Here is a 14,724-nt window from a genome sequence, read left to right as displayed (position 1 = left end):
GCTAGATTCTCCCATGGCCAACCATGGTTCGAGTCCCAGACCCAGCCACTTGAAACTCATGCCATGTGTGTGTACTTGCATACCCAAAATCCTGAGAGGAGAATGTATGGCCATCCCCCCAAGGATGATTTCTCATTTTCTCTCTCTCCATGTCTCTCTGTCTCTCTGGTCCAGAGGAGAATGTATGGCCATCCCCCCAAGGATTATTTCTCATTTTCTCCCTCTCCATGTCTCTCTGTCTCTCTGGTTCGCTCATGAGCCCTATAGCAAAAATCTCTCTCAAAATAAAAATTAAAAAAAAAAAACTAATGGGTAGAATGCGTCTCTCTGGTCCGCTCATGAGCCCTATAGCAAAAATCTCTCTAAAAATAAAAATTAAAAAAAAAAAAAACTAATGAGTAGAATGCAAAACCCTAAAATGTAAGATCTGGTGTAATTCCTGAAGTACAAAAGGAATCCTAGAAATTTGCTAAGTTTTTTATCATTAAAGTAATAATTCTATAGAGCTGTCTTATGGTTATACACTTTGCTCTCCTACTCCTCTCAGAACTGTTGGTAGAAAAGCAGGGGAACAAATAAAAGAGTAAAGAATTTTTTGTTTACTGCCTTTTGAGTGGCTTCTAGATATAAGGACCAATACTTTTGGGTTGAGATCCCAACCAAGAATAAGACAGAGGATGCCAGATTGGAGGGCATACTATATAGAGGGTATCTGTGACTATGCAGAACTTGAGGGGGGTTCACTAGTCCTGGTGACCTTGTTACCTAATATAAACATAACACCCAAACAGAACACATCATGGTTGGTACCATGCAACTTATGTTTTGCAGTTACTGATGTATTAATTTAAAATGTCTTTTTTTCTTGAAGATTGCCCCCCATCCCTAAACAAAATTAAAGTCAATAGGCAAATGAAAAACTAGGGCAAGTATTTGCAATACATATAACAGGTGATAGACTGATTTCCTTGTTAAACAAGGGGCTTATATGTATGAATAAATTAAAAGGAACAACTCAATAAAAGAAAATAAGCAATAAATACGAATGGACAGTGTAAGGTCGGGGGAAGGGAAAAGAAACATGATGGAAACATTCCCACAGGCAAGAACTTTCCTGTTTTCCACATCTGGCCCACCATCACCAACAGACTTTCCAGCCCTTTGGCATTTGGCACACCCGCCAAAGTTGAACAGAAACAGTGAACTTAATTGGCCAGATGAGGACCCATGGCGAGCACCTATTGGACAACAGCCCTTTAAGAACAAGCAGTACCCACTCTGGGCATGACTCCCTCTGCCTGGGACCTCACCAGAGAGCACAGAATAAGTTATGCTGGTTTTATTAAACCCTAAAGCCTGACTCTGGTATTTTCATCTCTGCCACTGTGACTTCGTCACTGCTCCCAAATCAAACCTAACGGACAGTTCAAAGAATAATGCAATGCTTGACAAACATAGCCATGTTTCTACTGATTGTGGAAAAAATTATATATGGTAATATTTTTCAATAATCACTTAAAAACAATATGAACTGTTGTACTATCCAGTGATAGTGAGAGGTTGACACATTATCGGAAGGAGAGTACATTGGAGACAGATTTTTTTTAAAGCAGTTTTATTTGTATTTCTACAAGTTATCCAGCTATACTATATATTTTTGTACTAGTTAAAAGTTGGAAGTAAACTAAAATTACATAAATGGGAATATAGATATTACACTATATATGTTCAGTAGGACACAATGTAGCCACTATAAAGAACAAGCTAGGCCAGTAGGTAGGGCAGACGTGAAGGTAGCTGGATCCCACATGGCTGACTGCACGATTGAGTCCTGAATCTAGAAACTTGAAAGTCATGCCAGGCACATGTGCATGCATGCCCAAAATCCTGAGAGGAGCATGGAAGAGAAAGGATTATGTCATGGCCATTCCTTTCATAAGGTGATTTCTCACTTTCTCTCTCTCTCTCTTTTCCCATCTTTCTTCAGCGAGTGCTCAAGTATCCTATACTAAAAAAAAGAAAAAAAAACCCAAAAACTATGCCATCAATATGCTGCAGGAATATTCAAATATACGCGTGTGTACATATGCAGATATAAATGCTTTTATATGCATGGGCTATACATAAATCTGGTTGTGGTGACTATATCTAGAAAGTAGGACTATGTGGAAGAAAGGCTGATAAATCTTGCTTTGTCTCTTTGCCTTTTTTGGAGAGGTATTTGCTATAGGGCGCGTGCGCTCGCCAGAAAGACAGAGACAGACAGAGAGACAAAAGTGAGAAATCACCCCCCAGGGAGGATGGCCACGCCGCAATCCCTTCTCCTCCATTCTCCTCTCAGGATCTTGGGCATGCATGCACACAGCGCCCAGCTTGAGTTTAAATCACTGGGTCCAGGACTCAAACAGTGGTCTACTACATGGGAGTCCAGTGACAGCCATTACAACAACTGTTGGTCCCATTGCTTTGTCTTTTGAACTAGTTGAGATCTTTAGTTTAGTCATAAATTATTTTAAAAGAAGAACTACTTAGAACATATTTAAAGCACTTTACTAAAAAATATTGTTTTAATATTTTTAAAAAGTTATTTAACCTGAAAAGTGGATATTTTTCTCATAGTCTATGCATGTAGCACATTGTGATTTTTCTTAGAAATTTTTTTTTTTGTTAAAAATACTGTACATTTTGCTAACCTCCTCCATGATCTCACTCCTACCATTGTTCTGTGTGTTGTTTCTTTTCTGCTATATAACCTTTGTCAACTGATTTGAAGGGGGAAAAAATCCCACATACTCTCTGCCATTATGATCCTTGCTCTCTCGTTCACAGTTTCAGATAGTTATAATTTGGTATGCTTTATTTATAGCTCAATAGTTATAGAAGAAACATATTTAAGGAGCTGACTAAACTGCCTAAGAGACAGTGAGAGCTAAATCTACGGTTTGGGGCTTGGGGTCTGCAGACTGTTTTCAGTCCCCGTGACTCCCATAGTGTCTTCCATATTATGCAAAAATCAAGTTGTACAGAGAATTTTAGATTCTAGTGCAGGTAATAGAGAGTCAAAGGACAGAACCAGTTCTAATTAAATAAGAGAACTTAGTACTGAAAATGAGGAAAAGTAAAATAAAAAAAAAAAAAACACTAAAAAAGAGTGCATGTGTGACTTGTGCCCTTCACGTTGAAGGACTCAACAGGCCATTGGGAGTGTCTTATTCTAAGTGCTGTTCCCTGCTTCCTGTACAGGCCCAGCTGAATTCTACTGAGCCTTGCCAACAGGCCAGCTGTGTGAATTTGCTAGATTTGGCTGAATGAATGAACTGAGAAAGCCTCTACTAACATATTTTTACCCCGTTTGTATTACTCTTTTCATTATGGAAGCCAAATGGTTTGCAAAGAAAGGGGACAAGATTGGGAAGCTGAGAAAAGTAGTTTTCTCATGTTGCTTTATTCTTTTTAAGGAGACAATATGTGGAAGAGGATAGAAGTAGATCAAGTGTCAGAAAAGAAATACTTGTTTATCAGAAAGGTTTCTCAATCCCAAAGACTATATTGGCCAGCCAGTAAAAAGTTTGCCTCTTTAAGAAAACAAATCCAATAGCTTTCTTCCAACAGTCTACTTCTCTCCAATCACAGTATTTTTTATTGATTTCCCATCTATAATTCCCTATAATGATCCATTTTGCCCTTCAACTATAAAAGTGGGAGAAAAAGAAAAAGAATGAATTATGCAGTCTATTTAGTGTTGAAAGGTAGAAGTGTCTCATTGTCAAAGGTAAACATAAATAAATAAAAACCTGCCACAGCCATGAAGGCAAATAGTGACAATTCACTGTGATGAAGCTTTGAAATGCTGGGCTTTCCCTGATGCTAACACAAGCCCGGACCCAGCCTGAAAACATTCTAGTTCCTTCCGAGTGTTGTTCTGGGCTCTTAGTCCAGTCTGATAGCCCATCCAACCTTCTATGCCTCAAGTAAGCAACCAGTTAATTGTTTTTGAATTAACTGCTGCTTGAACAAGGACACCCAGAGGAACAGTTCATAGTGGAGACTGTAAAGTTCTTCCAAGCAATCAGGCTCCATCATCAACAGGATAGCCCATGGCCTTTCTGATAAAAACTGACATGGTCAGGAAGGTGCTTTCTGGGGAGTAAAAAGGGCAGCTGGCAACTAGAAGCCAGTTGTCTAGCAAAGACACTTCCTGTTATCCCCAGAGATACCAAATCAGTGGATGATTTGACAACTCAGCACTTTATTGGCTTCCCAGCACTCAAAAGGCAATAGAGGTAGCCTTCCAAGTAGCATTGGCTTTTTGTGTGGCTCTCATGAATGGGGCTCCTCGAGCTCTGCTTGTAATTTCCCTTAGCCCACCTTTGGTTAAATGTTATAAGGCAGAAGATAGTGTGGATATGGAAGAATATCATTTCTAGTGAGCAGTATGGTCCTTGTGAGCTGTGATTTCCTAACCAACACATCTCTTTATATCTCAGTTTCCCCAACACTATAGTTTTTCTTTTATTTCCAGCCACAATATGAATCTTCTGTTTCAGTTCACCTCCTGGCAGATTTGACTAAAAAACATCCTAGAATATTACCCATTCCAGTGATGGGAGAGGTGAGAATGGAATGCTGTTTCTGGCACTGAGTGAGGCTCTTGCACCAGCATGACATAAGATTCCATTCAGTAGCTGATGATTAGTCAAAGCCATCTTGCTTCTCATCTCTGCCATCCTTGCTCCTCTGAGACAAGAGGTCCTCCTCCCTCATGCACTCATTCCTGTTCCTGTCAGGGAGTTTATGTGACAAGAAGTATGCTCCCAGTGCCCCTTTCCTGCCGTTGTAGCTTGCTGCTGGGTCTTCTGAAACCCATTATCTATAATAAACTGTCTTTTTGATAGCCTCAGTCTTCTCTGTGGAATCACCCACCTTTACCATCTCCTGGCCGTAAGTGAAACTTGCTTATCCTATAGAGGATATCTTTCCTTTGCTGCTTCAACTCCCCAAGTGCTCCTGGACTTGGAGATGATATGGGCATTCTCCTGACTTTTTGTTTTTCTCCCACCTTAAGTAAAAGTGCATCCAGCCGCTGTCCTTGGTTGTTGCGATGGAACTGTCCTACCCTGACCTACTGCTGATCCTTAGTGCGAACTCTCCCTGACTTCACATTGCACTATGTAATTTCACCTGCTCACCTAAGCCTTTTCCACTGATTGGAATATTAGTCCTTTTCTTTTTCATCTATTCAAATCCTATCTGTTCAGTTGTTGAAAAAGTCAAGAAGTATTTTTCTGTGTTTTCTACGCAAAAATGCGTCCTTACTTTTCCGATGACCTAATAGCTCCCTTTCACCTAGTCTTTTGCCTGATAACTTCTGCCAGTAGAGATTTCCTCTTTAAATCTTACTACATCCCTTCTTTGGTACACAATTGTATGTTGTGCTATGACCGTTGATTTTTATTTTGTATTATAATGTAAATTTTCTAATGTTATTTAGCTTTTTAAGTATTCTGTGCTAATATACTCACTTAGTATTATGGTCAATCTCTTTGAGGATAGACCCATCTGGGAACTTTCTTTGATATAGTTATCTATCATCAGGTCTGAGCTTAATATTTAAGCAGATGATAAATGTTTGTTGAATGAAAGAAAGAATCCATCTATCGTGAGTGAGTATTTCATGATGTTGGAGAGCTTTACTTTCTTTTGTTACTGAATTGCCAAATACAATCTTTCTAAACAGATTTCCTGATGTGACCTCTTAGTTTTCAGCTATAACTTGCTGTGAGGTTTTCACAAACCATCGCAAAGTAATTCGAACTTGTAAGGAAAAACATTTAATTAAATATTAAAGGAAAAAATTATAGGAGTGTCAAAATAGTGCCTATATTTGATGTCTTTTCTTATGGATGGATATACAATGTCCTTAATGGAAAGCCTAGTGTTATCCGATATAATCTCTGCAAAATATTTCTTTTCTCTTTTGTTTTTTGCTACATTTTAGAAAAGAGAGATACTTAGCTCTATACTTATAAAAACTGGACAAGTATACCTGGTAACATTTAAGAACTTACTTGCATATTTTCCTGGAAGCATCAAAGAGAATAGAAACAGTTAAGAATTTAGGAAAAATATACTATTATTTACACCCATGTTACCGTTAAAGCTCACCATGGGATGCTTTTTGCTATATGTTGAACGTCCATTGGCATCAAAGTACTTTTCATTTTAATAAACCATCCCCAAAGGAGAGTATTTTAAGTAAGGAGAAATCTGGGGAGATTGAGAACGGTTCTGTGTGGAGGAGGTAGGTTATAACTGCTGAAGCTTCCTCTGCTTTGATTTCTCTGCTCCTTGCTATCTCTAGAAAGCAGTATGTCATCCCTAGCTACAGTGAAGCAGACTCATACATATTTACCAGTTGCAAATTATACATGTGTGGCCCAGAGAGTAGCAGAGTTCTTTGTCTTTCTGCTTTTCTTCCTTCGCTAATGATTCAAAACTCTTAATACATCCAGGATTTGGAAACTAGTCGTGTAGCTTGTCATTTCTTTTGTACACTGATTAGGTCTTTGTAATTTTAACAAAATTTTATTTTTCAACCTGGAACCTTCCATGTAGGTAGACTGAGGTTTTCTGCATCCTGTGTCAGGGCTTTGATGTAATGATTTATTAAGGTACTAGGAGAGATATCGATTCTGCTAATAGCTTCTGCCTTGCCACATAATGTTTTACATTTTACTTAGCTAAAAGACCATATTCCTTTTCTCCTCATCTGATTGACCATAAATGCTTTGGCCTTTCCTCAGCAATTATCTTACCAGAGCAGTGGGTAAAAGTCAAGTATTTATAGACTAATTAGTGAAGTCAACACGTCTACATAGAATACTTTACTTACTACCAAGAAGTATTGTACAGTACTGTGAAATTAGAAAAGTTCAGTAGAAGCCTGAAAGCAAGGGTTGAGGACTCAAATGGTTGGGGACACATATACTGCTGACAGCAGTTGTCTTTTTGGTATGCTAATTAGGACACAGGTAAGGTGATGTTATAGTAGTAACACTTTTCCTATGTATGTATCTCCTCAATAGCTGCTTTTTACTTATGAAAGCTTTGGAAGGTTAATTGGTTTCAAGTTTATTTCAGATTTTTGTTGTTGTTTATGCTCTCAGGATAGCTATAGATGTGATGGTATCATTTAACATTTGAACTCTTGGTAAGGGACCAGCAGATTGCATAATGGTTATGTCTCTAGACTCACACGTAGTTCTCAGTGATTCGAGTACCGGACCTTAAAACATGCCAGGCACATGTGCATCAGTGCCCAAAATCCTGAGAGAAGACTGGAGGAGAAGGGATTGTGGCATGACCATCCCCCTGATGATTTCTCACTCTCTCTCTCTCTCTCTCTGTCTCTGTCTCTCTCTGTCTCTCCAGTGAGCACAAGCTCCTTATAGCAAAAATCTCTCTTAAAAAAAAAAAGACATAATAAGAATGCAAAATCTCATTTTGTTATATGTAAAGCTACTTTGTATTTTTAAAATGTCTTAACAGTCTTACTTCTTGTGGAAGCTTTTGTTATCTCCGTTTTGAAAATAAGACAAATGCTGCTATAAAACAGCATACACCACTGGCAGTGAGAAGGCCTGGTTTCCTGGCCTTGTAACTAGTTGCTGTGCATCTTCATATTGGCCACACAAGGCCTTTGGGTTCCAATTTACTCATTTGGAACTAGAGAGGTAAAAATAAGTATAAAATCCAAAGAGCTAATAAATGTTCAATTACTTTGTAAATTGTACAGCTCTATAAAGATATAACTCTTTCTAAAATCTTTTACAATTACTTAAGGGTCAGCAAAGAATTTCTTTTGAGAAAAATGTAGGCAGAAATAGGGTCGCAGCCCAGGCTGTTGTTGAGTAATATTACTTCCTATTTTTGACTGTGTTGTTCCTTTTAATTAATTGTGTAGCAAGATCCACATGTGCATCTGCCTTTTGTATTTCATATACCTTTAGGAAGGGATGAAAAATCTATTTGGGATCTCCAAAGAAGATTAGGGAATTTTTGTCTCTTGTTCTTTTTTTCTCTAGGTCCCTCTCCCTCTCCCTCCCTCCCTCCCTCCCTCTCTCTCTCTCTCTCTCTCTCTCTGTGTGTGTGTGTGTTTCTTTCATATTTTAATTTACTAGAGGGCACATGTATGTTTCAGAGAGAGACAGAGAGAAAGAGATGGAGAGAGCACACCCCCTCAATGGGGCATGGTCACACTGCAGTCTCTTTTCCTCCATATCACTCTCCTTTAGGGAATTTGGGCATGTATGCACACACACTTGACATGCCTTTCAAGCCACTGGGTCCTAAACTTGAATTGCACAATTGACCATGTGGAATAAAACTCCCTTAACCACCAGGCCTTGGACTGGCACCAGGTAGGATATTTCTTTAGAAGTAACAAAGAATGTCTCATTATCCATATTTCATCATTTGTATTTTTCTCCAAGTAACAATAATATACTTGGAAATAAACTTTTGTGTTTTTCTTTGTATTCTAGCCTAGAACAGAAAAGAAACAACAAACCAATAGTTCAATATATCTGCCTTAAGTAAACAGCATTGCGTGCCTGATTTATTCTGTGCTTTTCATTTGTTCATTATCCTCCACTTCCTTTAATCTTTCTTCTTGTCATTATCTGCAGGGACTAATCATTTGTAAAACCAGAAACCAAAGTTAAATTGAATTGTACAAATGACATCAAAAAGGGAGAAGAGACGTTTTACAGAAGTGGTGAGTATTTTGGCACCATTAAATTATGAACTTTCTCTTTGGACCTCATCATCAGGGTAGCCAAGTGTCAAGCCCGTCTGTCTTATGGGATATCATTTTTCTTCTTGTTTATTTTGTTTTGGAAACTTAAAATAGTTGTAGAGTGGTGGAGGTCCTACATTAACTATTAACTTTGGTCATGGGTTCTTTATATTAGGTTATTAGAAAAGTCATGATGTATTATTTCTATGTCTTTCTATGTGCAAATGCATCATGACTTTTCTGACAACCCAATAGAATAATTAATCCAAGTTCCCTCTGTTCAGCACTTAGATGCTCTAGTTAGTGCTGTGTGATCCCAGGCCAAATCCTACTATTCATATCAGGTTGACTACTCTCTTTCATTTGTGGGTCTCTTTCCCACCTCCTGGTACCCTCTCTCATCTGTCTGGAGGTGCCAGTGGTGTCTGTCGGCTGCCTCTGACTGTCTGAAGTTTCCCAGTTTGTTTCGGGATTTCTCAGCTCCACAATTCCCATGTTGCCTTCTATGAAATATGCCAGGCTCCAAAATTACCTTTTCCTTCTCAGTATTATTTTGAACTCCTATTTATTTTCCTTAGGATAACTATAAAAATTGGGGGTTGGGGGAGTAATAGTGAATGAATTTGCAATAAGGTGTCTGTGACCAACGAAGCTTCTCCTTTAATTCTCCTAAGGACATATTTCCACTTTACAGGAGGTTGATAGTCTTCAGATATACTGTTTACTTGGGTAAGCCAGAAGTTGTTCATTCAGTAGTTCAACAGCTAACCAAGTACCTCTTCTTACCTTCATGTATTATGACAGATGAAAGGGTAGGAAACAGGTAAAAACCTTTTATATCAGGCTTATCTGAGTTCTACTGTTTATACCCAGGAATGGCCATTACCCTATGTGAGTCTACCCTCTTGGCACCCACCCTTACAGGCAGCAGGAGGTTCAGAGTAAATGGGAAGAACAGTTATGGAGATGAGAGGAAGCATGCCTAGGGCATGAAGATGCAGAGAAAAACAAAGGGGGGAGAAAGTATAGCCCAAGAGTTGAATTATTTAACCTTCAAAGTCTCTTGTGACCCTGAGATTCTGTATATATGAAAAAGAAAAAGAGAGAGAATCAAATGTAGAATGAAAGGGGAAAGGAGAGGGTTCTGAAAATACAGTAAAAGGCTGCATTTTTTATTTTTTTGCTATAAGGCGCGTGTACTTGCCAGAGAGACAGAGAGATAGAAAGCGAGAAATCACCCCCCTGTCCCGGGGGGATGGCCATGCTACAATCCCTTCTCCTTCATTCTCCTCTCGGTATCTTGGGCATGTACGCGCATGCACCCGGCATGAGTTTAAGCCACCAGATCCCGGACTCGAACCACAGTCGGCTACATGGGAGTTCAGCAACATAGCCATTACGCTAACTGCTGGTCCCAAGGCTGCATTTTTAAGGTACAAATCTCCAGGCCAATAAATACATTGGACATTGTTGTTTGCCTCCTAGGGCAGAGGTGAGCCTTTTCCTGCAGCTTCAAGGAATTTCAGAAGTCACTTGGCATGTAGCATCCCTGGCATGCCCTTTCATGCAGCTCCCACAGTGAGGTTGATGCTGTCAATAATACTTCAGCATTTTTTTAAACATTTGCTTTCCTAAGTCGGAGCCCTGAAAGATTGTTGATTAGAGATCAGAAATCTCTCAAAGTGACAGGGCTAAAGGTCCTTGCTTTTTCCCAGAAAGGTTAGAGATGACTCAGGGTTCAAAGCATCAGATAGAGATAGAGACAGGCCGAAAGAACATTAAAATGCAGAAAGACAAAACAAAACCCTATTTCTTATAAAAACAAGTATTTCCTCATTATTATTGTTCATTTATTTTATTGATGTATAATAATTGTACATATTTATGTGGTACAGTGTGATTTTCCAGTATAAGACTACAATGTGTAATGAGCAGATCTAGGTAATTAGCATATCCATCATTTCAACCATTTGTCATTACTTTGTGTGAAAACAAGAATTTTTCTAAACCAAAGCAGCAAGTAAGGGGACGTTAAAGTGTATATGAAGAGAATTTAAATACACTAAGCTTCCTGTATACTCCTTAAGTCAAAATGATCTTTTCTGGGGCCATCAAGTGGCATGGTGGTCAAGATGGCTGGATCCCACATGGCCAGAATGTGATTGAAGTTTTGGACCCAGCAGATTGAAAAACATCCTGAGCACATGTGCATTTATGGCTGAGGAGAATGGAGGAGAAGGGATTAGGGATTGTGGCATGGCCATCCTCCCTGGGAGGTACTTTATTCACTCCATGCCTCCCCCCGCCCCTGCTGAATTCTATAGCATATTAAAAAAATTGTCTGGATTAGTCTCCATGTGCAGTCATGTTGACCTATCCTCATATGCCCTGGCTAGTTGTAGCTAGAGAAGAAGAGAGGCAGTAAAAATTTGCCAGGAGGATCAAACAATTTTGGGCCGTTGTGATATTGGGTATAATTTAAATTGGCATTAATATACCAAATGAGGCCAATTTCAAAACAGTGTGATAAAGCCCTGTGCTTAGGGAGCTGGATCCCACATGACTGACAGTTGTATTAATGTTGACCCCAGCAACTTGAGAAATATGCTGGGCACACATGCCCCAAATCTTGATGGGATAGAGAAATGGGAAGAAAAGAGATTGAAGTATGACACCCCACTGGAGTTCTCCAGCTTACACTCATGCTCTCTCTCTGGCAGTAATTAAAAAATAACTTTTTTGTTTTGTTTTGTTTTGTAGTCATCTTATCAATCCTAAATGCAGTCATCAATGCAATCTTAAACCTCTTGCAGCTTATGAAATCTATGACTGTTGAACTTGACTAAGTGTAATGTACATTTTAAGATAAAAAAGGTTTCTGTATATAAAAATTTTTTGTAGCTTTAAAAGGTCAGTAGCTTCCTGATACAGAAATATGCCATGTAATTTTTAGAAGATAAATAATCCCCCAAACTTGATTTAATTGCTTCATTTTGCAGTCTCACTATGGAAAAATGTCAGCTATGTTCTGTGTTAGGTATGTTATGCTTGGAGGATTTGAGAAAGCATTTCTTGAGAAGATATCATCTATAATCTTGATGTTATTTTTAAAAAACAAGTAAAATTAAATTTAGCATTATTTATCTTTTTAGGAGTTATCTGAAGTTTCTTAAGAACATCTCTTGGGTTATTAGGGCATTTGATGAATGTTATTTGAATAATTCACAATTACTCAAGTATTTTATATGCTAAATAGTGTTCTAAATGTGGTTGTTTATGATCTAAACTCTTAATTAAAAGGCATATTTTGTGATATGAAACCCTTGCCATAATAATATAGATTGGTGATTTAAATTACTGGTGTAAATTTAAAGGGCCATTGGATCAAGGCAATAACTCTTTATCAAAATAATACAAAGGGGTCAGTAGGTGGCATTATGGTTAAGGAGCTGGATTCCCACATGGCCAACTGTGGTTCAGGCCCTGGACCCAGCGGCTTGAAAATCACATGAGGAGTGTGTGTGTGTGTGTGTGTGTGTGTGTGTGTGTGTGCGCCTAAAATCCTGGGAGGAGAATGGAGGAGAAGGGATTGTGGCATGGCAATCCTTCCTGGTGGTTGATCTCTCACTTTTCCTCTCTCTGTTTCTCTCCGGTGAGCACATGCACCCTATGGAAAGAGTCTTTAAAAAAAAAAAAAGATAATGCAAAGTAGAATTCTTTTCCTGTGTACATGTGTCCTGCTAGCTCTTAGAGTCTTTGTAAGGAGGAGCAGAATTATACTTTTGGAGTACATTATTGTGAGAAACTTACTTGCCTCTCTGAGGCTCTGTTTTCTCATGTACAAACCAGGATGATAATAACTCAACTGTCTCAAAGATTTTGTGGGCATTGACTAAGGCCCTGAGCAGTAGAGTCATGTCTTAAACAGACATTCTAAGTTTTGTACCTGCAGTCAGGTACAAGAGGAGAAAGATGTGTAGGTCCCCTTTTTCTTGAAATGTCCTTAAATTCCCATAAAAAACAGCAAACATCATTCTCTGACTACTTGTACCACCTCTCGGGAAGTCCTGTATTACCACTGTCTCTCTAGCATGGGACCAGTTTGGTGCTGAGAAGCACTCCATGAAAAATTATGTACTGTTGGGCTCCACTTACATGCAAGACACTCAGCACTGTGCCTCACACAGTTGATACTAGTTTATCTTCCCCTGTGCCTAGCACTTTGGTATTAATCTCTCTTGACCCTGTAGGGCTGGAATGTGTGTTTCAGTATAGTGCTAAGTTCTTAATCATGAGAGTTCAACTTGAAGTGGATGATTTTGAAACCCATTTGTTGGAACTGGTTTTTTGTGGTATATTTTTTCACTGGAGTCTGAGGAGAAGATACATGTTCATTAGGCTTAGAGCATATATATTCATTTGCAAGATACAGAGGAGTATCTTCTAGAATCTACTTATGCAGTTAGCATATTTTAAGTAATGATAAATTTCAGCAGTGTTAAAAATAACATCATCTGAAAAGTCATGCATTGCTGTTCCATAGGCTATTTTTGCGCAAAGTATCTTTGATCATTGTGGAACCCAAGACTTTTATTTTTATAAAGACAGAAGATAAACTGAAAATATAAATGAAGTTAGAGATGAATTAAAGTTATTTTACTAGGTTTGGGGCTGAGTAGAGAGACTAGTGAATATTTTTTTTCAATTTTAACCTAGTGAATTATTTTAAAGTATCTTAGCAGCTAAGCTGATACTTTGCTATTCCTGTCTGTGTTTGTGCCTTAGTAATTAGGAAAGAAAAAAACATGTTTCAATTACCACACTTTCAATTTTCCATTGATAATATAGGGACATTAAACATGGAAGCATTGCTGGGGATTGTTTCATTGATATTTCAGAATAAACTCAGCGTAACTGTTTTTACAGTGGACTGATTGGTGCACTCTGAGAAAGAACTGTATCAACATCTACAGTCTAATTCCATAAATGTTTACTATTTGGTGCCAAAGATCATCCCAGGTGGCAAGAATAAATGCATTTTGGAGAATTTATTATACTGCGACAAACATGTAAACAGAGAGATTCAAAAAGTCTAGTCACTTCAGCAACAGAAGGAAGCAGTTTATGTCAAGGTCACTGAAGGGCAAACGTCTAGGGAGAATATTTTGTTCTTTAAAGTAACCATTTCAATTCAGGGGACTTTGGGGAGTTCTTTCGCATAAGGCAATATCTAAATGATTCAATAGACTTCTCATGAAAAGAGGAGGAAGCAGGTAAGGGGAGGAACGGTTTAGGCATGTTACAGTCAACATCTTTTGGTCTTAGATGGCAGCTTACATCCCTTTTTTTGATAGCAACACCTCAGGTTTCCCTCTGGGAAGCAAAGCTCCTCTTAGTTTATGGCATTCAAGTAGTGTCACTGCAGGAGAAGGCCCTAGGACTGGCCAAGCAGCCATTCAGATCATCATTGCTTCCCCCTGCAGACCCAGGGGTAGCCTATGAACCAAGGCAGGTTAATAAGACCCAGTCCTAAGGTGGTTGTCAAACTATTGAAGTAGTTCTGTTTTGTTTCTTAAAACCGAGGTTGCTATATGATACAACATAAATCTAGAGCTTCTAGTAGCAGTCTTGTGTCCAGTTAAAGATAATGTGAAAGAAGCCAACACGGAAGGCAGCAGAATTAAGAGACAGGGAAAAGTTCTCATAATTTAAGCACCTACACTTACCCACATCTGAACCCATTCTCCCTCGGGCTTTTCATCTGAATATGCCAATAAACTCTTTTTTTCTTCAGCCACTTTTAACTAAGTTTCTGTTGTTTAAAACCACAATAGTTCTAGTAAAGTGTTTTGTTTTTAGGGGAAGGGGTGATTAGGAATTGTTTTACTTTTAGAAATTTTGTTATCTTTCTTTTACTTCAAAAATAC

The 14,724-nt window shown here is 38.5% G+C and overlaps 1 protein-coding gene across 7 annotated transcripts in view; it reads left to right on the top strand.

Annotated features, from left to right (window-relative positions):
- Positions 1 to 14,724, top strand: part of ENOX1 (ecto-NOX disulfide-thiol exchanger 1) — a 548,245-nt gene that overhangs the window by 122,202 nt on the left and 411,319 nt on the right. For all 7 annotated transcript variants that reach the window (XM_027767432.1, XM_027767431.1, XM_027767428.1 and 4 more), the window contains exon 3: positions 8,688 to 8,776. The gene's annotated coding sequence lies outside the window, so the exon portion shown is untranslated. The remainder of the gene's footprint in view (positions 1 to 8,687; positions 8,777 to 14,724) is intronic.

This window comes from Tupaia chinensis, unplaced genomic scaffold (assembly GCF_000334495.1).
Source record: "Tupaia chinensis unplaced genomic scaffold, TupChi_1.0 Scaffold144262_1, whole genome shotgun sequence".
Taxonomy (NCBI): Eukaryota; Metazoa; Chordata; class Mammalia; order Scandentia; family Tupaiidae; genus Tupaia; species Tupaia belangeri.
This window is presented reverse-complemented; position numbering and strand designations above follow the sequence as displayed.